This window comes from Sceloporus undulatus, chromosome 1 (assembly GCF_019175285.1).
Source record: "Sceloporus undulatus isolate JIND9_A2432 ecotype Alabama chromosome 1, SceUnd_v1.1, whole genome shotgun sequence".
NCBI classification, from domain to species: domain Eukaryota; kingdom Metazoa; phylum Chordata; class Lepidosauria; order Squamata; family Phrynosomatidae; genus Sceloporus; species Sceloporus undulatus.
Window position 1 is genome coordinate 161,444,771 of NC_056522.1, and position 23,710 is coordinate 161,468,480.

At 39.5% G+C, this 23,710-nt stretch overlaps 1 protein-coding gene across 1 annotated transcript in view; it reads left to right on the forward strand.

The window, feature by feature from the left end:
* Positions 1 to 23,710, forward strand: part of MAP2 (microtubule associated protein 2) — a 329,228-nt gene that overhangs the window by 55,691 nt on the left and 249,827 nt on the right.

Genomic DNA, 23,710 nt, shown 5'->3' on the forward strand with positions numbered 1-23,710 from the left:
GGATTGGGGCCTCAGCGGCTGCCGCTCTGCACGCTGAGGCCCCGATACACTGGGGGAAGGGGCGGGTGCAGACCGCCCCAAATGGGCGTTCTATAACCCACCAAAATCAAGCCTCTCCCTATAAGCTCATAAATCAGCCATGAAGTGAATGCTATTTTAAGAACAGTCAACATGGCAGATACATGAGTGGACTTATACATAAGGTTGTTGTTTTTTCTACACTGTGACAGACATTGTTGTTTGTCGTTGCTGTTCTTATGATCAGAAAAACATGATGGCCAGCTTCACAGTGAAGGATTGCACATGTATTTCTTACTGGATAAATTCACAAAGGATGAATTTAACACTAGCAATGGCTGCCTGTATATGGTTGTTCTTATCTTAAGTTCTCTGTTCATAAGCTGCACAAACACACATACAAAGTAATAACTGTCCATTATAATGCAGTCATTTTTTGTCTTAATGTGATAAAACAGACAATTTAAATTAACTCAAACTCAAACCGCAAAAGGTTTTTTGCTGCATGTTACACATTTATCTTGATGGAGCACTGTTTTTGTACCATTATTGTAATCTCATGGTGGACTTCTTAACTCATTAGGTTATTAGCAGTATCTTGCCTCCTCTCCTTGGCTATATTTTCTGGCTGACTTATTCCATCCCAGGCCACTGTGATGGCTACTTCTCTGCATTATAGGTTCTTCTGACATGCATTCCTTTCTACTTGGCTCACATTTTTGGTTACTACAAGTTATATCATGCTTCTGATGAATCAACAGCACTACAATGCTAGAAAAGAGTGCTCATCAATACTGGAGTATTGTGCAAAGATAAGTAATCAATCACCTCTGTAAACTATGTAGAGGCGAAAGTACAACAGGACAAGAAAAAGAAAAAGAAAGTTCAGATGCTCCAGCTGGTGGCTAATGGCTGGTTACAAGTTTAAAAATATATCATTAAGGCTACATGATGTAATGATAACTTAGGTAGAGGAAAGGAGAGGACATGGTTGATAATGACACGCCTACAGGACTATCGCACTGGAATATTCATGCCCCTAACCACTGCCATTTTGAAGGAACCCCAGGCACTGAAAAAGAGTGTGAAAGATAGAGGCAATTATGTCAGAGCAACAAAGGAAACATTTGAGAGAAGTAGTGTTGAATAGCTGTATCAGTTAACACAAACCAGTACAGATCAATTAAAAAACAAGTGTGAGAGTATTTATACCAATGTGAAGTATATAACTATGTGGATTCGTGCTTTGTTGGACATAGCCACCATGTGATTTCAGCTGTTCTTCATATGGTGGCCTTCTCCTATGAGCATCTAATTTAATAACTTTGCAAAAAGAACATAGGTTACCCGATATTATGTTTCCTTCAGTTTAAAGAGGACAAAAAACTGTCTCCTAGACATTAGATTCTAATTAGAACAAGGAAGGCCAGGAAAAAAATGTGAAGAACAGCTTGGAAAGTAACTGGAAAATCCTGTATTGCAGCCAGGGAGAAAATGTGAAGTTGTAAATAATTGAAAGAGATTTCAGCAATTATGAAGACTGCTTGAGACTTTCAAGCAAATCATTCCAGTTCATTTGCTTTCTGTGTGGTTATTCATATGGATGGTTTAAGCATGGTAATTTTCATGACCTTTTCATTTTAAACAGAAAATCTGAATGCATTCTGTTTCGTTCTGAAAACTCTTCAGGGAATTTATAAATATTCTTAGGGATGTGAGTTTACTTTGGTTGAATCCAGACCCAAAGTGGGCTGTTTTAGAGTGATTCAGACTTTGACTGGTTTAGGATTTGGTCAATGTAGATCCAAGCAAATCCAGCTGCTATTGAAAACTGAGGTAATGCCTTTAAGATTTTTTTTCATCAGGGGGAGACATGAAGCTTCCAATTTTCCAGAATAAAGCTGTGATAAAGATCTTCTCCAAAGTGATCCAAGCTGAATTGTTCTGTTATATGAAGGACAAAAGTGAGCTACAAACTAACTATTGTCTTATGTGTACATCCCTAAAAATGCTCCTTATTTTCAATGTTTTCTGTTAGTAACTATGCATTGAATATGGCGTATATCAATATCCCCAAGCTAATGAGAGGTAGTCTGTCTGTTTTTCTGGTACTGTGTAAACAGATGGGAATGATTTATGATTTCCATTAATAAAAGGGCCCATGTCCTTCTGGCACCTAGACTACAGAATAGTCGCATGAACACACGCACACACACACCAGTCATAAACCATTTTTATCTATTTACACAATAGAATATTCTTTCCATCCTTTCCAGAAACATGGATGCCAGTTTTGTACAAAACAACCATTGTCCCAAGCTTTGAACTCTTTAATATTTATTTTGGAGAATGACAAAAAAACCAGTCTTGACAATGAAACCCAGTTGCCTCAAATTCCATGGTAAAGATCTGAAGACCAAATTTTCAGCTGCATAATGAGTAAAACCAAATATGGTTATCTAGATGTGTTGAGGTGTTGCTGTTTTTCATATATATTTGGCTGAATATAATTTAAGACTTTGGCCTGTTACAGACAGCCAAAATAAAGCTGCTTCGAGTCACAATGGAGGTATGGTGTTTCAATGATGCATGCGTCCTAAGAGTCCAGAAGCCACACCAAAGCCACCCTCCAGTCTGGACTCTTAGGACGCATGCATCATTGAAACACCATACCTCCACTGTGACTCAAAGCAGCTTTATTTCGGCTGTCTGTAACAGGCCTTGGATACATTGTATATCCATCTTAATGTTTCAGACATCTCTAATTACTTGAATATGTGTAGAAATCATGCATTTTTGGAGCTCCTGGAGGTCACCCTCACATGTCCTCTTCCCTGTCCCCACAACTAAAGTCAGACAGAATTACAATTCCTCTTGCTGCAGGTGGTTTGAAGGAAGGATAAGAAAGGCAACCAGTGGCAAAGCATCAGGAATAGTAACATCTGTCTTGTATCCTACAGACTTACAACTTTTAAAAGGAAAAACAAGATCTCCCGGTTATGATGTGACTTTGTGCTCTTAGTTTGTTCTTCTAGACTTTCTCTCTCTTTGTACTGGAAATAGCAATCTATCTCTTAAATTCCTGTATTTCTATGGTTCTACTCTCTCCTTTCCTTTGATCAGTCATTTTCTTCTTCTTTCTTGACAGTCCTATGCGGATCGTAGCCATTGCACACTACAGAAAAGCCAGAGTTGGTGCTGAATGATGTTCATTAGCCTAATTGTGCCTGACAGCAGTGAACACCAAAGTAAATGCTTTGAATATGTTAACATAACCACAAATGGACCCCAAAAGCTCTTTTGTCAAGTTATAAAATGATACATATTTCTGTGGGTTTGGAAGTAGATCTCCTTCCCCCATCCCCACATCTTCCCTTCTGCATTAATGTTTTTTTCAAGCAGTGACAAACACTGTAACCTTGAAACCTGCAATACTTTCTGCTGTAGAAAGTTTGAAATTAATGAAGATAGTCGTTTATGTTTTTGTCATTCATAGGGCTAGTGAAAAGTGTGGGAGCAGATTCTTGCCCACTTAGCCCAGAAGGACTGGAGTGTGGCTTTGATGCAGCTTCTGGACTCTTAGCATGCATGCATCATTTAAACAGCATACCTCCAAAGCAACTTTATTTTGGTCTGTCTGTATGGGGCCAAAGATGGACTCTGGTAAATGCATCTCAGTGCAATATGTTAAAATTATTATGGAATGACCAAACACCTAGAAATTAAAAATAATACTTACAAACAGAAGTAGCTTGAGACATTTCACTGCCTGGAGTAAATAGGATGGTAGCCCATTCCTGCCCTTGTTGCAACCACATAAGAGAAACTAGCAGTCAAATCTTTCTTCAACACTGGCAATGCCGCAGGGGAACAAAGTCCCTAAAGGAATGCAAATGAGGCTGTGTGACATTTAGAGTGTTAGCTTTGCACCTTGGTGCTGCTTTCACCCCTAATCTCAGCTTCGTCTGTCTGGTGGACAGTAGGCCACTGCTGTGATAGGATTTCATATTTTGCCTGTGGGCCAAAATAATAATAGTTTTTAAAAAATCAAATATTAACAAATTGTTAATATTCATGATGCTGCATCCATCTTGACTTTCTTCACTGAGATCCACACCTTCTTTTCATTTCATGGAATGGGAATTTTAAGTAGTAGGAAAATTGGACTGGATAGGTTCCATGTCAGTGGGGCAGTCAATCCATTCTTTGGTTTAGTTCAAACTATAAAAGAGCTTTCTGTGGGTTTTTTGGGCTATGTGGCCATGTTCTAGAAGAATTTATTCTCTGAAGATGCCAGCCACAGATATTGGCAAACCATCAGGAATAAATTCTTCTAGAACATGGCCACATACCCCGAAAAACCCGCAAAAAACTATGCCAGCCATGAAAGCCTTCGGCTTTACATATAAAAGAGCTGTTGGAGGTGCAGAACTTATTTTGGGGATAGAGTAATCTCAGACTTAATTCTGACTGAAGCCCAAAGTGGATACCCTGCTCTGTACAGGAAAGCAAACAGATGTCATGGGTTCTTTTCTTTTAAATTGTGCACCCCTGTTAGTTTTCCTTACTTTGTTGAGTTTAGCCCCTGTTTGGAGAAAACAGGGTATTAAATGCTTTTGTTAGTCCTAATTAGAGTAGATCCTTTCAATCAATTGGATTTTCTATGTGACATAAACAATCTGGAGGTGAATCTTTTTGATTACTATGAGTGAATGAATCCTTTTGATTTCAGTGAAATTTAGTACAGAGTAGTTTTGGGTAGAACTACAGCCTATAGAAGCAATTGTAATAATATTTTCTCAGAGGAATTCTCTCTTGTTGCAGTGATCTATTTTGATCCCAGTATTAAGCACCTAGCAGTTGCTGTCCCAAGCTACTTGTTAGCAGCTTCTCAGGTTTTTTTAAACAGAATATGCAGGGCTGGGTCACCAGTGGTTCAACTGGTGCAGTTGCTCCAGCATCTTCACTCATTGGGGGTCCTGTTGGGTAGGAAAAGGTGTTGTTGTTTTTTCCTTTCTTCCCACAGCAGGTTCCTGAATCACATAATGGTTCCGCTATCATCCGCCTTTTAACATGTTTCTTTAGTAACAAAGTACAAATATACAGGATTGAGCTATAGGTCTCCTTCAAGTTGCAGGGGTGAAAATGGGCTCACACATATGGATGATTGCATTGTGCTCTATTGTACTTTGTGCTTTATTATTTATTAATGTATTTCATTAATTAATGTATATGCCACCACTTCTAGAATGCAGCACTAATGTGCAAGAAGAGGGATTCTGTTTCTGGAACTGCTCCAGGGTCCCAGCCACCTCAATCTAGCCTTGACACTTTGCAGAATTGCCACATTTCCTCTCTTTCTGCTCTTGTGCCTTTAGAAGCAGTTGATAAGTTAGACTTTAACAAGGAGACAGGTTTCCCCATTCCTTTCTTGCTCCATAAGAAATGGTTCAGTCTTTGGATAAGGTTGTTCTTAAAGTCATTGGTGAGAAAAATTGGTTGTGACTCCTTAACTGTGCCTTCCCCTTAATTTAATGGAAGTTTCCCATACTGTATACTGAAAACCAGTTAAAGTTGCAATCTTGTGAAAACATACCTGTAAGCAGCACTGGTTGTTGGCTTTGGTGTAACTGGGGTGATAAATCCTCTTTGGATTTTAGTCTGAACTTGAACAGAGCTGCGCAAGGTGCTGAACTTATTTTGCGGATTGAGTACAGCATCTTGGACAATACCTTTAATATTCAGATTAAAATGGGCTGAATTATTGCCCTTCTGATATCAAAGAAACTGACTACCATTGCCTATTAGATCCATTGACTATATTGACACTGACTTGCAATTGAACACATATAGGATAGAACTGTAGGATAAAGGGCTTCCTGCATTCAGCTTTAAAACTACCATTAAAGTTGGAAAATAGTCCCTTTGGTGATACTTATACAGCAATGTCTCTGTCTCATTACTGTCTTGTTCTCAAAGCATTGTTGTCATTGTCGTTGATGGGGAGAACCCATCAACAAGCTCCCAAATGGACTACTTTAACATTATTCTTCAGGTGAAATAAGTTTTCCCCACGGTAGTTTCGGTATTAGGCATTCACATGGTATCAGCATCCCCCCCCTTCACTATTCCCAAACCGGCTGTTTTCCTTTTAAACCACAAAGTTTTTCCTTCTTTCCTTTTTTTGTTTTTTAAAATTGAGTTAGCATACCTACACATTTATATATATATATATATATATATATATATATATATATATATATCCTGAAAGGCATGCTGGGTAGGGCATAGGGCAGGAGTGTGGAAGAAAGTGCAAGAACCCAGTTGCACTATTAAAGAGACGTGCAATATGGAATGCTTCCAAACCAGTATGTATCCAGTTCATTTTACTAACATGATTGACGTGAGAATGGAGCTCATGCCATACATTCTGAAGATAACTAAGCCCCATTCACACTCCAAAGTTATAGCACTATCATTCCATGTCAACTGCCAAGCTGCATCTTGTGGAATCTTCCTAGGTTGTGTAGTTTGGGCAGAGGCACAAGAGGAGGATTCTCCAGCTGAAGGTCCTAATAGCCCCTTCAACAACTGTCCATCTCAGGATTCCATAGGATGTTGCCAGGACAGTTACACAGGAATCATAGCACTATAATTGTGTAATCCCAAGCCAAAAACTTATTTACCCCTATTTACCCATCAGATTTTATCCAGGGCAATCCTGTTTTTACTCAAATATATCCCATCCATGTTTTCCTCCCTAAGAAATATTATTTTGTGGTTGTTGATCTCAACTAAAGTTTTGTTGCTGTGTGCCTCCAAGTCATTTTGGATTTATGACAACCCTAAGATGAACTGATCACAGGGTTTTTTGGGCATGATTTGATCAGGGGCGGAGGTCTGCCTTTGAGACTGAGAGTGTGTGACATGTCTACAGTTATCCAGTGGGTTTCCGTGGTTGAACAGGGATTCAAACTCTGTTCTCCAGATGCATAGTTCATTGCTCACACCACTATGCCTTTATGGCTCTCTCAACTAGAGTGGATCCATTAAAATCAGTGGGCCCTCCATAATGGAAGACTAACAAGTTCTGTTCATTTCAGTGAGTTTTCTCTAATAAGGCTAACAATGGGGTTCACACTGGTAAACTCCACTCTTATTTTACAAAATAAGAAGCCTTGTTGTTTTTGAGCTTGATGTTTCTGCCCCCCAGATGTAAATCCACTTATTTTGGCGAGACTTAGTGCCAAGCAAGTGTGTGTAAGCAAAAGTAAAGATGAAACAGGTTGGCTTTTTAAAAAGTGAGTCACAAAAGATTGCCTGCATTTTCCTCCACACTCTTGAGAACTGTAAGGCCTTGAGACTTTGTTTTTTGGTGGAATGATTGGAACTCCATCCATCCAACCCCCCAAATAAAAATGTAGAACCTGGTTAATATCCAGGCTATGCTGACATATGTTGTTGTGGTTTGCTATCAAGTCAGCCTTGACGTCTAGAAACCCAATGATTAAGGAGCTCTATCAAGAATCCTCAGGGCTATCAAGCTAAAGGCTGTTTCTTTATTGAATCAACACATAGAATCACAGAGTTGGAAGAGACCAAACAGGCCATCCAGTCCAACCCCCTGCCATGCAGGAACTCTCAGTCAAAGCATCCCCTGTGACAGATGGCCATCCAGCCTCTGTTCAAAGACCTCCAAGGAAGGAGACTGAGGAAGGAGTGTGTTCCACTGTCAAACAGCCCTTACTGTCAGGAAGTTACTCCTAATGTTGAAGTGGAATCTCTTTTCCTGGAGCTTGCCTCCATTGTTCCGGGTCCTGTTCTCTGGAACAGCAGAAAACAAGCTTTCTAATGTGGTCTTCCTATTTTTTCACTGCCTTCCACTATTACTAGCAGAAAATAGCAACGACTTGGAATGGCTACTAACAAAAGTTAAGAAAGAAAGCAAAGAAGGAGGGTTCCAGTTGAATATTAAGAAAACTTAATATCTGCTCTTCCATTCTGCTTTGTTAAGAAGTTAGAGATCTTTGCTGGATTTGTTAAATGTTTAGTTGCTAATTGCCCTTGTTCCTCAGATACTGAAAGTGAGAAAGGTTGAGTGTAATTCCTTCTACTTCCTTTTCTACAACTCTACTAGCGATAAAATGTGTTAATCAGTATGCATTTCCCTAGGGGTAGTTTCCAAAATATGGGCATGGTGCCCAGAATAATATAAAGAGAAGCAGGATGTTTTATCATCTAAATTCTGGGAAAACAACACTAAAGGCTTGAGCCAAAAAAGAAATGTCAATATGATTGAACCTCCCTTTTCCTCTCAGTCATGGAGCTCATAGAAACACCTTCATTGTACTAGTTGTTCTCCCTCAACCAGTTATCTGAATGTTATCATTAAATACAATATGGCTTGGAAGTAGCTCATTAAACATTCTGGCTCCTCCTGTGGTTTTGAGTTTGTGTTTGGTGCTTAGTCATTAAAAGATCAAGTTGCTTGTAATGTTTTCAGGTTCAGGTGAGCAAATTTCCATTGCCTTTGCTGAACTTTAAAGGGTTTCTGGGTGGCCTTAAAAATGGTTGAGTTCTAGGGGTGTGAAAAATGGCCTTGTGCTTGGAAACCTAATTCAGTAAATAAGGGTGAATTTTGAATCAAGTTTACCTGCTTCATAACCATTCCTATGAAGGTTGCTTAAGGTTGCATCAGGGGTCAATCAAGAGTCCTCAAGGTTCTCAATTTTTGGCCTAGGAGATCATTTGGATGCATCTCCCAAAATCTTAGTCAACACTGCCAGTAGCCAAGGTTTCTAGAAACTAAAGCCCAAGCATCTAAAGGACCAAGGATTGAAAAACACTGATATATAGTACAGTGGAATTAGGTGGATTTTGCAGAAAACAGTCAGGGATATTAAGGGCTGACCATGAAAATGAAGGATAAAGTATTGCTCAAGAAAGAAACCAACAGTTGCCCTGATAAGAAACTATAACCCCATCGGGAGCCATACAGCTCCAGTCAGAGAGCCAGAAGTAAGTGGTGGAACTGAATGATGAAAAGGTTGCTGAGAAAATGGATTCACGATTTTAATCTATGCTTGCATAAATCATTTCTGATTTATGACAATCCTAAAGTGATCCTATCATGGGGTTTTCTGGGGCTGAGCATATGTGACTCATGCAAGGACACCCAATGAGCTTCCATGGCTGAGCAGGGAATTGAGCCCTAGTCTCAAGAGTCGAACATGAGCCTCAAGCCAGAAATGACACGCAGCCATCCATGCTCTGGGCTATGAGAAACACTGGCCAGTTTCCAGTAGAATCACTGTATTTAGCATACGTCTAGGGGCTTGTAATAGTGTCCACAGAAAGCAGACTTGAGCACTGAATGCTGAGCACTGTGTTTGAATCCTTAACCCACACTTCAGACCCTCAAAAGAAGCAGATGAGATTTTAGTAATGTACAGTCAGCCCTATGCATCCATACATTCTGCATCCATGGAGTCAACCACCCAAGGCTTGATAATATTCCAACAAGATATAAATTCCAAAATGCAAGCCTTGATTTTGCCATTTTATATAAGGGACATCACAGATTTTGGTATCCACAGGGGGACCTGGAATCAAACCTCAGCCCACTATATAGCATGATAACTGCTAGGAACGTTTGAGCCTTTTAATGTTAAAAAAAACAACACCAATATGGTTTACTAGCATTTTTTGAACTGCGTGAGATTTGTAGGTAGTATATATGAGCTGATATCATGGAATATAACTCCCAGATGTTTAAATCTTTTAAACTGAGTTTGGCCACCTACATACCATGTTCACTATGTAGACTTCAGAACTAATGGCATGCTTTTCTGTAGAAGTAACACATATGTTAACCCAAGCAATTTGCTTCATAGGATTTTCCAGTATCAAAATGTATGCATTCCCCCCCCCCCAATTTGGTAAAACCTTTATACACTGAGGCATCATAGTGTAGTGGTTTGAGGGCACTGCAACTCCTGAGACTAGGGTTCACTTTCCTGTTCAGCCATGAAATGCATTGGGTGACCTTGGGCAAGTCACATGCCTCAAGGGAAAGCAAGGGCAAACCTCCTCTGAACAAGTCTTGTCAAGAAAACCCCATGATAGGTTTGACTTAGGTTATTATAAGTCAGAAACAACTTGAAAGCACACAACAACCACAAACAACAACACCTTTCCAGGGAAAACTTTTAAGCTGCATTGATGTTTTCTTCTCTTTGCTTGATGAGGATGGACCGTTAGGAAACTTTTTGACCACATATGTCACACTGACTGTGGTTTTTAAAAAAACCACAACAACTGACATGTCTGAAGTATGCCATTTGATTTAACAAATATTTCTATAAATGTGTCTGTCTGCTTGAGACTGAATACTAACAGAACAAGTTTTCACAAACCGTATTTAAGCATGGGGCCTCTGGGTCATGAAGTTTCCATTGCCATTTATGTGACATTTTACCCTTCATGCATTGAGTCTGAAATCTGAACTATGTTGGACTCCATCAAGCTTCCACTGAAATCGGATAAATCCTGGATTTGAAACGGACATATTGTTTTGCCTCACAGAGAAATCCACCTCATTTTCTTAAAAAGTATTTACCATATGCAAAATCCTGTCTGCATGAGAATTCCATGTGATACTGGAACCCATTCACATTATATACTTACAATGTTATGATTTCATTAACTGCCATGGCTGCATCCAATAAACCTGGGATTAACAATTGAAGAAGGGGCCTTAGGAACCCGCATACAGAGAATTCTCCTCTGATGCCTCTGACCAAACTACAGATCCCAGGAGGACTCCATAGGATGTAGCCTTGCAAGTTAAAGTGGAATCATAACATTATAATCATACAGTGTGAATAGGCCCCTTGAAAACCACAGATCATAATACTGGCTAAAATGTCGTGGTTATTCAGACCCAAATAACTGAAACTTACTGAACATTTTCTCACATTTTTGTGTTCAAAGGAGAAGGGTTTCCTGGAGTCTAGACAAGTCTAGAGAATAAAATAGCACCCAGAAATGTAGAAACTGCTCCTTGGTTTCGATTCTTTTTTTGTTTTGCTTTCTTAGAGCATCTGCTTTCCAGGGCAAACAGCGAGAGAAATTTTATCATGAATTTTTCTTAGTTCACAGTCTTAAGCTTCACCCACACAAGTAGCCAAAATTAGAGCAGGAAATATGAGTTAGTTCTCTTTCTCTTTGCCCCTAGCTATTTGGATCACCTTTCATTTAGCTTCCATCAAAGTATGCGGGATTCACTCATTATTTGTTGTGTGGGCCGTAGGGGTGGGGACTGGATTTCATACACACTTCAGAGGCATAGGGTAGGAGAATGCAGCTTGCCTGTCACATGAAGGAGATTGCTGTGCAGATTGTTTGACTTAATGGGTTAATGCTATGGCTGGGTGTGACTGGGATAAGATGAAGAAAGCAGATTTGCACAGCATTGACAGAGCTGCCACTCAGATTCTACAGGCTTACCCAGCAGTGTACAGGATAGGCTAAAAAATTAAAAGTAACAACAACAAAGATCTTGCTCCTTTTAAGGATTCTCACATGGCATAGGTGTGGCTCAGTATCTTCTCATGAACCAACAAGGAATAAAGGGTTTCTTTAAAAGGCATTTTTCCCTCCTCAAAGAATTTGGGTGCATGTTGTTCAAAAGGATGCTGTTGTGATTGCCAACCCTGTGGCTTCCTTTGAGAATCAGATTGCAAGTCTCTGTCAGTCAAGGTGCAATGTAAGTTGATAGATTTTATTCTACTACATTTCTGATGTCAAGTTTAGCTAATATGGCTGCATGCAAAGAGTTTGTAATATGTTTTGAATCAGTTGGTTGTCAGAAGCAATAAAAGTTTTCTTGCCGATAAAATAAATATGCAAGATTTATGTTTCAATAAAAAAAAGTGAGGTATTTTATATGCAAAATATGCAAGCTAAGCCTTTATTTTTAAATAAAGCCCTATAAAATTGCAACACTTTTATGTGTGAGAGAACATACAGCATGTGATACTACCTGCTTGCAACATCACCAAAAGGATTTAAATAATGGTGACATACATATTTCCAGAAAAGTAGGGGTTGGGAGAGAGATTCCTGGCATCATTTAAAGACTGTGAACATGGCATAAAGTGTTTATAGACATCACTTTTTAAAAAGAGCAGAGTGTGTTGTTCAAGTGGGTGTTTGGCTGGCTGTGATCCATCGGTCTCTGTTATGTGTGAGAGTCTATCATCGAGCATCTGATGAAACAATGAATTAGTTAGGGGTTTTAAGGTAGATACGATTCTTTCTTGTTAATGCTATATAAATATATAAATAAATGATTGGTTGTTGGGATCTACGTCTTTAATTATTCCCCAAAGTGAGTATACATTATTAGAAATGCCATGTTTAATGGATTAATTGGCTAGATTAATCAGTTAAACTCTTAATCAGCTCAAAGGCTGCCTTTACTTAATTCAGCATCAGAATCAGATCTCCATCTCTCTTTGTCTTTCTGTATCATCATACAAGTACTTACAAATATAATAGAAGGCAAGCATCACATTCCTCTTTTTTCCCTTCTAATAGGAGGAGGAGTTTCTTCAAAACTCAAATCTGTTATGTCCATCCATCCTCTGAAAGTAGGATGAGGGTAATTTGGCCTGTTGGTTGGATGTGCCCCCCGTCCCTGTTTTGAACCACCCAGCTTCCCAGATATCATGTAACTCCCTGATATTTGGGGGCGAGGCTCCCTGTTTGGGTAGCCTCACCCCCAAACCTGTGATTGCTGCCTCCAGAGGGTTGCAAGAGCAGGAGGTATGGAGGAATCACCCCAATTCCCTCACTAACCAGACAAACAAGTGCATAGATGCTGCACAGAAAACTTACTCAAGATACTGAGTGCCAAAATAGCCATTAGACATGGCCCTTGTGTGGCAAAGCTGGACTTTGCACACAAGTTCATAGTAACCCATTATCTTCTTCTGCAAACTGATTTTCTCAATTTTCAGATGGCAATGTAGTTTTCCTTGCCTACTCTACTCAGATATTAAACAAAAATGTATTATTCCTTGGGAGCATATCTAAGATAATTATGAGATGCGTTAGACACAAGCAATGCCTAACTTCTCTAAAACTAATGACACATACTAGTAGTGTGTCCCATTGAATTATCTCCAGGGACTGCTCATGATCCAGCCTGATGGCATAAAGCTTTTGATCCATATCTCCTTCACATGGTAGCAGGTGTGACTTACACAGGGCTACAGTTTTATTATGGACTATAAAGGAACTATCCAAGGTGCTGAATATTGCCACAAAAATAGATTCAGCACCCTGGACAGATAATTAAGAATGAGGAATCCAACTGTAGGTTGTGCACAACAAATTTACTGGATTATCAATGTAGAAGCCTATGGCCACTTCTGACTTGTAGCCTTGATGATCCTGTTTCAAGCATTTTCAAATGGTAGCAGTTACATAGCTAGCTCCCACATGGAAATGCCAATCCACACAGTCATTGCCTCCATATGGTTCTAGGTGAGTCATCTGAGTCCTCCAGCATGTTCTTTGAAGTTTATGAAGGACCCAGTAGTTGTTTGACTCACCAAGCCATAAATATTATTTTAATCCATTTCACCTCAGGATGATGTATTTAGTTGATCAGGCTCTGTTTTCTCAAGTGTTTTTAATTGCAGCAGTGTTTGTCTGTGAACAAAGAGAGGATATCTCAAGATGCACAGAGGTTATTGGTACAACACAGAAGCATAGAGTTGGAAAGGACTGCATGGGCCACTTTATTCAGGAATACATAACTAAAGCACTCCCAGTGATTACCCAACTTTTGTTTAAAAAGTTACAAATAAGAGTTATTCTTATTATTGAGAACATATATTTAATATTTAAGTGATAATTGGCATCCATTGCTCTATGACTTATTTTCTGCAGCAGCAGAAAACAAGCTTGCTCCATATTCTGCATGACATCCTTTCAAATATTTAACATGGTTATCATATCACTTCTCAGTCATCTCTTCTCAAGGGCAGACATACCCAGCTCCCTCTACTGTTCCTTATAAGATCTGTTTTCTAGACTTTAACCATCTTTTTCATCTTCCAGCATGTTCTTGAACTTTGATGCTCAGAACTAGACAATGTATTCTAGGGGAAATCTGACCAAAGCAAAATAGAATGGGACTCTTAACTTCCCTTTATCTGGATGCTATACTCCTGTTGATGCAGCCAATGTGGTTTTGCCACATTGTAGTTTTTGGTGTTTGTGTTTGAAAGAACCAAATTAGTAGCCCTTTAGGGTGAATTAAACACTCAAACCACAGTGAGCCAATAGATTTGTTTTTTTTGTTTTTTGTTTTTAACCATCCTCGAGTCAGAGGCTGTACAGACAGGCAATAAACTCCGGCATCGGAGTGGAGTGGGGGGTGTAGTGACCGCATGCTGCTTGCCCCAACTCTACCCCATACTGCTGTGACGCTGTGCACCCACCGCAAGGTGGGAGGCATCACAATTCTCTCTTGGTGCAGTACCAAAGGGGCACCGAAAAGCTGCGCTACTGCGGCAATGGTGCCCTTTCCACAGCACAAAAAGGAGCCACAAAAAGTGGCTCCTTTTTGACGCTGTGGAAAGGCCAGATCGGGGATGCAACATGCAGTTGCCATAGCCCCAATCTGGCTAGAAAAAGGGCAGTGTCCCACCACAGCCCTTATATCTCTGTTGGAAGATTTTTCATTCTCTTTCCCCCTCCTTAGATAGATAGAGATTTCCTGCAAGCAAACTCCCCCCCGCCTCATTGAAACTAATCATGAGATTTAGGTCACTCCCCCTTTGGGACTAACACACTGAACTGTTGGTCCTCCATCTTCCTCCTCTCTCCCCCTTTTTTTGGAAGGATGGTGAGATAAATATTTCTTCTCAACCTGAACTATTCACTAGCTAGATTAGGATATAGCATTTATGTATATAGAGATTAAAGCCATTAGTAAACTTTTGTTTGAACTACAAGCTACTAGTGTTGTTTTTGGATTTATTTTCAGTCCTTAGGAAAGCATACTGTTAGACAAAGGCATGTTTCTGCTACTCTAATATTTAAAGCTAGATCCTAACAGGCTTGCCATTAACATTTTTGATATTTAATATTTTTGTTTCCTTACCAAAGGCTGAAGCCTTAGGAAACTTAAATTGCCCTACAGTCTCGAACCATGGTGACCCTATGGATGAGACATCTCCAGGTAGACATCTCCAAGAACATGGACACATAGCCCGAAAAACCCACATAAAACTATCTCCAAGTAGGTTCTGCTTACATTTTGGGTATAGTATCATCTCATTTTTCTTTTTACATTTTTATCAGATTAACAAAGACCCAAATGTGATTCTTTTTTCTTTTTAGTAAACTTTAATATTAAAGACAATATCCATGGTATATAGATCCAGGGCTTTCTAGAGAGCTTTCCTCTCACTTCAATTCTTGGGTGTGGTATCCCCTCACATTTCCATAAAGATAAGTATAGTGATAACAGCAGTACTGGAAACCTGCAAGTGGAATATTCTGCCTGGAAGGGAAGCTATGGGGCTCGACAGACTGCCCCTTTGGAGCAACATCCTGCCACCCCTTTCAGTGCTGTATTGGGGCTGCAGCAACCTCATGCTTTGGCCCCGATCTGGTGTTTTGCCAGTGCTAAAAGGAATTATATAGCTCCTTTTAGCACCAGCAAAAAGTCACTCTTGCTGCAGTGACAGCAGCTTTTCAGTGCTCCTTTGTTGCAGTGTGTCTAAATGCCGCACCAATGGAGCACTGTGACACCCCCTACTATGCGGTTGGGTGCATAACATGATGCCACTGTGGGGGTAGTGTGGGGGTAGTCAGCGTGCATATGCCACTCCCCCATGCTGCCTTCACACTGGCGTATAACACCAGTCTGTTTAGCCCCTATAACACCACCAGGTTTGCCATTCAAAAGAGGATCCATACTGAGGTAGCCCTCATGCTTGAGCATTGCTAATTTCCTCCTGATTCTCCTTCCATGAATAGGAGTCAAAGGCACTGAGTAATTATCCTCAGCACATTCCACCTGGATATATCCAGGGACACACTAACAATAGGAGGAATCAGTCCCATAGCATAGCAGTCGTGTGGCTTGTAAACCTTAATTTGAGAAAAATGTCTCATCACTTCTGGATCAGGAAAACAGCTTCCTTATGGCTCTCTTCTGCTGAGTGCTCACTTAGGAACCAAGAGATAATGTGGCAAAGCATTACCTTGTGAGGATGTTCTGAAATTAGGATGAAATCTGTATGGGTGTTTATTCATGTGAAAGAGTGGGTTTTGTTGCTGATGCTGCTATCCTGGAAGTCAAGGGACGAACTGTGCCAGGAACATCATTTGTAGCCTCTGAGAAAAATTGTAATTCATTTTGATATGTCACTTTGTTGTACATTGAAAGGAACGGAGACTGTCTCTGTCCCATTGGCATTTTATTGGGTCACATTACAGTAGATTGGGCTGGAACAGATATCACATGGTGCCAAATAAAACAATCCTCTGGAGTGGTCTTTTTATTTCCCCCAGTTTCTGGAAGGAACAGCATGAAGCTCAGAAGTGATGGATGGTGATGGAGGATGCTTAACACTTTTCTTGCCTGCAACTTCTATTTTCCAAGCCCTCCTCCGGACAGCTGCCGCTATCACATTCCCATCCTCCCTCCTTTTTACTTGTAAAGTTTCAAAACTGGGCTTGCTTTCTCAAACAAACATGGGGAAATGCATAGAAAAATGGGGGAACATTGTGGACCAAGTTCCATGTAACAAAGAGTAAGCGGAGAGATGATGATATAGACAAGGAACTGTGTTAAAACTACAATCCGATTACAATGCATAAAGATAATTAAAGACAAATTAATCAGATTGTATCACTAACATTATAGCAAATTCTCAATATCATAATCGTATCTAATATTTGGGGTGCGTGCCTGAAAGAGGTCTATGAAATTGGGCATTTCCTAACTAAATTGAAATTCTCCATTAATAAGAATGTTACAAAAACCAGTAATTATAATCCACTTTATCTTTGATACAATTTTTTTTTTCATTATAAGGTTCTTTTCACAATGCAATATAATTAACTGGGTTTTTCATGTTTTAAAATGGGTTTTTGTTATAAAACCTAGCAATGAAAAATTAATCCTTCAAAATATTAATATATGCGAAAAGCCAAAAGTTACTAAAATTTTTAATATTGACCAGATATATTATAAAATTATGCCAACTAATAAAAAAAATGGGGATGGGAAGGTGCTGTTTGTGATGTTGAGACATGCTGGCTTCCTGTATATGCATAGAATTACACAGTGTTTTATTCAGACATCACCCTAAGAGATGTCCTTTCCCCTCCTTTCCTTCCTCTCTCCTCTTTTTTGTGGAAATGTATGCTTTTTTGTACAGTGGACTACTAGAGAAGACAATTGTCTTTCCTTTAGTAATGTTGATGGTTTTACTGGGTATTTTTTTTAGTCCATGCCTCATAAATGAGCAAAACCAAAGACATTCCTCACAGCTCAGGCATTCCTTGCAGGGTCTTATAAATTTGATTTGTAATTATTTTCTGAATAAACTGTGCTTTTAATATATCAGACACAATTTTATGTGAAACCAAGTTAAACATAAAGTAATGAAGTGATTTTCAATCTGTAAAAGGTGTCAATATTGCAAAAAAAAAAAAAACCCATTTTTATGAAAATGTGAAATAATTTTCATTAAAAAGGAGAAATCCTCCAAGTTTTTTCTCGTGGCATCAAAATTTCTGGAAATCATACCTCCCTAATCATTCTGATCCCTATGGCTAACTAAACATGGTGGCACTTCTCTTCACAAGAAGCAGCAAGGTTTAGGGGTTTGAGTGTTGGACTACAACTCTGGAGATCAGGGTTCAAAGCTTCACTTGTCCATGGAAACCTACTCAATGACCTTGGGCAAGTCACACACTCTCAGTGCCAGAAGACCCCATGATCGGTTTGCCTCAGGGTTGTCATAAGTCAGCAACTACTTGAAAGCACACAACCACCACCACCACCTCCTTCTCATCATTGTTGGTTAGAGCCCTTTTCTGTTTTAGATTATATGCTGATTTCGTTCAGCTAAAAGGGAGTGACAGGAAGGTTGCTTCTCCATGACTGAGAATAGGTACATGTGTCAGTCACATTGCCATGCTTCCACTTACCCGACTCATCTACTGAAGCTTTTCATAACTGGTTTTATTGAAGAACCAGATTGAAGGAATTAACATTTGAGCTTTGGGGCATCAGTGTGAAATAGGAAAGTGACATAACTTTAAGCTCTTGGTGATATTGCCTGGCCTTACACAGAAGAGAGGAGAAGGATAGAGAAGTGGAAGTCTCTGCAGGTGCAAATCCCTCTCTGCCCCATATATGTGAATGCACAAGTGGCCGCAAACAGCCTATTTGAGTGCTAGCTTCCCTTCCCCTTGAAAGCCTGCTGTTAGCTGACTCAGTACTTAGGAAGGAAGCAATCCTACAGGTTTTATCCACTGATCAGAACCAGTCTGTTTGGTTTCTTTCAGCATATCTTGAGTCCGCTCTTAACCTATCACGTTGTTTTTCATCTTTGTTCAAGAACCTCTAACTGGTTGCAGTTCTGACAGAAGCTTGTTCACTTTCTCCCTGCACTCCCTCTGCAGTCGTGAGAATGAACCTGGGGATGACCTAGCTGCTGGTGGACCTTCCTAGGAGGTCTCCTACTTTTGTCTTATGTTGCACGTTCCTCTGCTTGTTTGTGCTTGAGCAAACTGTACATCCACAGAGACCGAAGCACAGCTTGGGAGAAGAGAAAGATTTATTGCCTGTCTTGTACAGAAATAGACCCACACTTTGATATGCAGTGCAAGACTGCCCATAAACCTGTGGAAGATGGGATCTAGAGTTGCTTTCTTAAGGGTCCGGAGAGGGTTTGCTACTTTGGTGGAGAAATGAGAGAGCCCCTGAGCAATATAGATTTGGCAACTAAGAAACTTGCGGATGTATGCAATCTTTGTTTCTCATCTCCCTGCTTCTTCTTGAAATCCAGCTTCTCTCCTTTGTCCAAGGGACATCTCTGAATGAGAAAGCTGAAGTTCCTATTATGTTTTTGCTTGGGTCCTTTCTAGACTGCAGTTGTGCTCATATGAAGGAAGGAGTAAGTGCCATTGGACAAGCTGAGACATCTGAATTAATAGTCCATTAAAAGTCCTATGTCTTTAGTTTAATGCTCATGCATCCATTGGCTGTTTTACTACAGCTTCTGAGACATTTTTATCAGTCATTTTTTGAAATAGCTAACAACTTGGGCTTTGAATTCCTTGGTTCAAATTCCTTCTTGTCAGTTTTTGGATTGCTAGTTTCTTTGCCCCATTTTCTTCATTTCAAAAAAGACTACAGACCTTCCTCCACTGCTTTATGCTCTCTGTGAATCTGCTGGTTAACCACAGTGATATCCTTTTGGACTTGCTTGGACCTTTTATAATCTGTGGTATACATTCTATTTGATCCTCTATTATAGCTTTTCAAAATATCCTCCAAGCTTTCTGAAGGGATTTGACCCCCATAACTGTGCCCTTCAGCTGTCTTTTCACAAATCCTCTCATGTTTGAGAAATTCCCCTTCTTGAAATTGAATGTGGCTGTGTTGGCTTTTCAGGGCAATTTTCCATTCACATATATATTGGATTTGAGAACACTGTGGTATCTTCCTTTAGCCATTGACAAAGAAGCCTCCCAGCACACACAGGGATCAGCTTTGCTGGAGTGCCACCTCCAGTTCTTTCCAGTATCAATTCCATGATGTTTCTTCCTTTAAGATTAATGAGGATTGGATCAAGCCCCTGTCACTCATATAAAATCTGTGATGGGCAGAGAAAGTTATAATTTGGCACTAGAATTGGCAGAATCCCTCAGTTAGCATGACAACTGTAACATCTATCTATCTATCTATCTATCTATCTATCTATCTATCTATCTATCTATTTGGTTTGCACCAGAGAGCATAATTAATATTTCTTTTAAGAAAGATGTACTAATCAATACCCTACACTGGTGACTCTTATAAAAACATATATTAAATGGAAGATCCAGTTTGGATAGGGACCTCTTTATTCAAGGTCCATATCTCTGTAACTGTGGCAGAGCTTTGAAGTAGCAAGTTACAAGTAAAAAAATGTATTTACACTTAGTGATATTTTGAGATACTTAGGGTATAATGAAGCCGCATTCCAAAACACAACGTAGTGAGAAAGAACAATGTTAATTTATTGTTACAGTTGGTAACAGATTCTACTTATTTATGAAAGTTTTAAAGGGCAGTTTTAACAGGCATTTTCATAGGAATTTTTCCAATGTTATGCTATTCTCTTATCCATTCGGAGGATTTACGTCCCTAAACAATGAACAAAAAGTATTGAGGAGTGCAGCAAATAAAGTAACAAATTATTTATTTTGTTGTTATTGGAACACAATGCATATCAATAATGGTCTAAGTTTTTAAATTCTGTAATAAATTTGAGAAAGGTTGGGGAAAGCTGTTTTATACCAGGAGAGGCCAAAGTGTGGTCCTGGGGCTGTCTGTCGTCTCCCAAGGATATTTTTTGGTTGCTCTTGACATCTCTTGAATCTCCTACAGATTTCTCTACCCATTGTGTGCATTGACTGGCAGCAGATTCCCAGTTCTTCAGGAAGGAATCTTTTCCTTCCCTACCAACAGTTTGCCAGAGGTTGAAGTGGATCTTTTACATACAGAGCATGTGCTCTGCCACTGCGTGCCTCTCTTGACTTGTCCCTGCTGTGATCCAATACTAGAAAAAACAGGGTCTCTTCACAGTTGCTATCCAGTCTTCTGAAAAGCTGGCTTTTCCCAGAAGTAAGCAAACTATGGAAGTACAGGAGTCAGAAACACATAAAACCACTGTGATTCTCTCTCCCAGAGAGAGCCACAGCACCTTTTACATTTTTTTTGTAGAGATATCTGGTAGAGAGATGGAGAAGTTTAGGCCTTCAGATGATATTTTTAAAATGGCTAAAGCTGTAGTAGTGGATGAGTATGTCATCCACTATAGCTCTTGGGACTTAATTTGGTTAGAGAGGAATGAATTTTGCAGGATTGTACAACTCCTCATTAAGTGCTTTCCCCCATGTTAGCTCTCTCAGCCTAATAAAACATTTATTGGTACTGTATCTACAATAAAGAGGCACGTATTATAGCTGCAGCCTTGAACACATTCAGTTTTTGGAACACATAAATATTTATTATTATATTATTATTATATTTATTTATATCCTCCTTTGCTCCAAAATTGGGACTCAAAGCAGCTTAGTTTACAATTAAAAACATGCAGAGGTGAGCGCTAAATTAGAATTAAACTGTTACAGTATAAAAACACATCACCCATTAAAAAAAATAAAACACTGTTTTAGAAGTCACTCATTAGGGAAATGAGGAAGAACATTTTATCTAAGTGTACTTGACCACGTTTCTGAAGTGATACACATCCGTCAGTGTCATTTCTTCTCCCAAAGGGTTTTCTTTCAAATGGGGGCTTGTCCACTTTTTGGAGCCGGGTGTTTGTGGACAAATTTTACCCCCAAATCATTCTGATTTTCAGACAGGCTCCTGCTATTCTCCTCTACCCATTCCCATGCCGGGCATATATGTAATAGCTAAAAACTGAAACCAAACAGGTCTATATACTTGTTGCTCAGATCATGGTTTCCTATGGTGCCTGAACTAAGAAACTCTGGTGTAAGTGCTTCTCTCCTGGTTTGTAATCCTTGTTTGTAGACAGAGCATTAACTAGTTTCCCAAGTCAGTCATCAGAGGAAACTATGGTCCAAAACACATTGCAGAGATAATCTAGTTTGAGACCACTTTATCTGGCCTGGCTCAATGCTACGGAATTCTGGGAACTAGACGTTTTGTGAGCCTTCTTGGTCAGAGAGCTCTGGGGCCATAATAAACTACAGTGGCCAGGATTTCCAAGCGATGAGCCAGGGAGGTTGAAGTGGTCTCAAACTGGACTATTCCTGCAGTGCGTTTTGGACCGATGTCACTGAGCATCAAACTCTGACCATAACTCTGTTCACATGTTCGTGAAATGTCAGCGCATAGGACTGGTCCTTCATGGGCTAAAAATGTGTATCAAAGATGCATTTGGGACCTAACAAAAGTAGCTTAGAGTGGATTTTCAGTGGGAAATACCATATAAAATAAATGGTTATCTATACTGTAGTCCTGTTCAGGATGAGTGCTTTTTTTAAAACAACTACTTCTTCCCCTGCAAACCCACAGGAAATTCAAAGCACTAGTGTCAATCACATCATTTGTGTAACGTCTAGATGTGGGCTTTCTATAGCAAATATATACAGAAGTGGACACTGAAGAATGACCATTCTTCATTGCACTAATAAACCATTAAGAAGCATCCCCAAATAAACAAATAAAATTAGATTTTACCAGGGAGAGGGACCAGGAAAATGGGACTGACAAACAGTTAAAATGTGCAGAAAATGCATATAAAGTATATGCTTCCCACTTAGAAGTATTTTCATGTTTCAACAAAGCTAAATTCTATAGGGTTTGTCAGTACTTTTTGTCCTATCTATTGTCACCAAAAAGGAAGCAGGCAAGGTTGATTGCCTCCTGCTGTGTCTATAAAGCACTGGGCCATACATTTTTACCTGATGGGCTCAGTCAATTGGAATGGATAAACAGTCGGTGGTCATAGATTTCCATAATCTTGAGTGTATTTTTTAAAATTAACACTAGCTAACTGCATGCCTCTCTTCAAACCTTGATGCGATCCATTATTTTATTGTCTGGGATTTAGTGAAGAGGAGCAAGGGAATCGATTCAAGTGTTTAAGATGGGTGTGTATTTCCCCAGCACCTGTAATTCATTTAACTGCTAAGTAGATTTGTAAAAAATGCCACCTTACTTAGAGAGACTATAATTGTTTTGTGCGTCAGAAGTGCTGGCAGTGATTGTATTTATTGCAGCAAGGCTCATGCCATTTTTGTGTTGGGTGTGGGCCTCAACTGAGTCAACATTATGATGCTTACCTCTCAGAATGCAAGCATTAGCAAAGTCGCTGAAATGGAAAGAATCAGCTCGGTATCTGTATAATAAATACACTTTCTCTCCCCATATTTTCTTTCTGAGGTCAAAGCCAGATTGTGTTGGCACTGTCATGTGAAATGCAAATGATTTTGTCCAACATTTTTTCATAGATGAAAATATGAGTAGATACAGCTATAATATATGAAAGTAGGGACTGTAATCCTTTCGGTACTAGCATCCATTGGTGCTAGATGGATATTACATTACCATGTTACCTTGGCATTGAGTTAAAGAGCCTTTAAGATAAACTTTTAAAGCTCTCATGCATAGTCTTGCAAACTGTCATGGCTTTCTGTTTTAAGTAAGCTGACATCTCTAAATGGTCAGTGCCTTCTAGCGAGTAATTGTGATTAAGGGCATATTTACCACGGAAACTTAATTTACTTGTCAACACTTAGAGCTACTTTCCTTATTTATTCTGATGCTTTGGAGCTCATTAAGAATAGATGGAAATTTAACTTAACATCTCAACAAGTTACAATTATTGAAGGCTCAATTCAACAGGGAAAT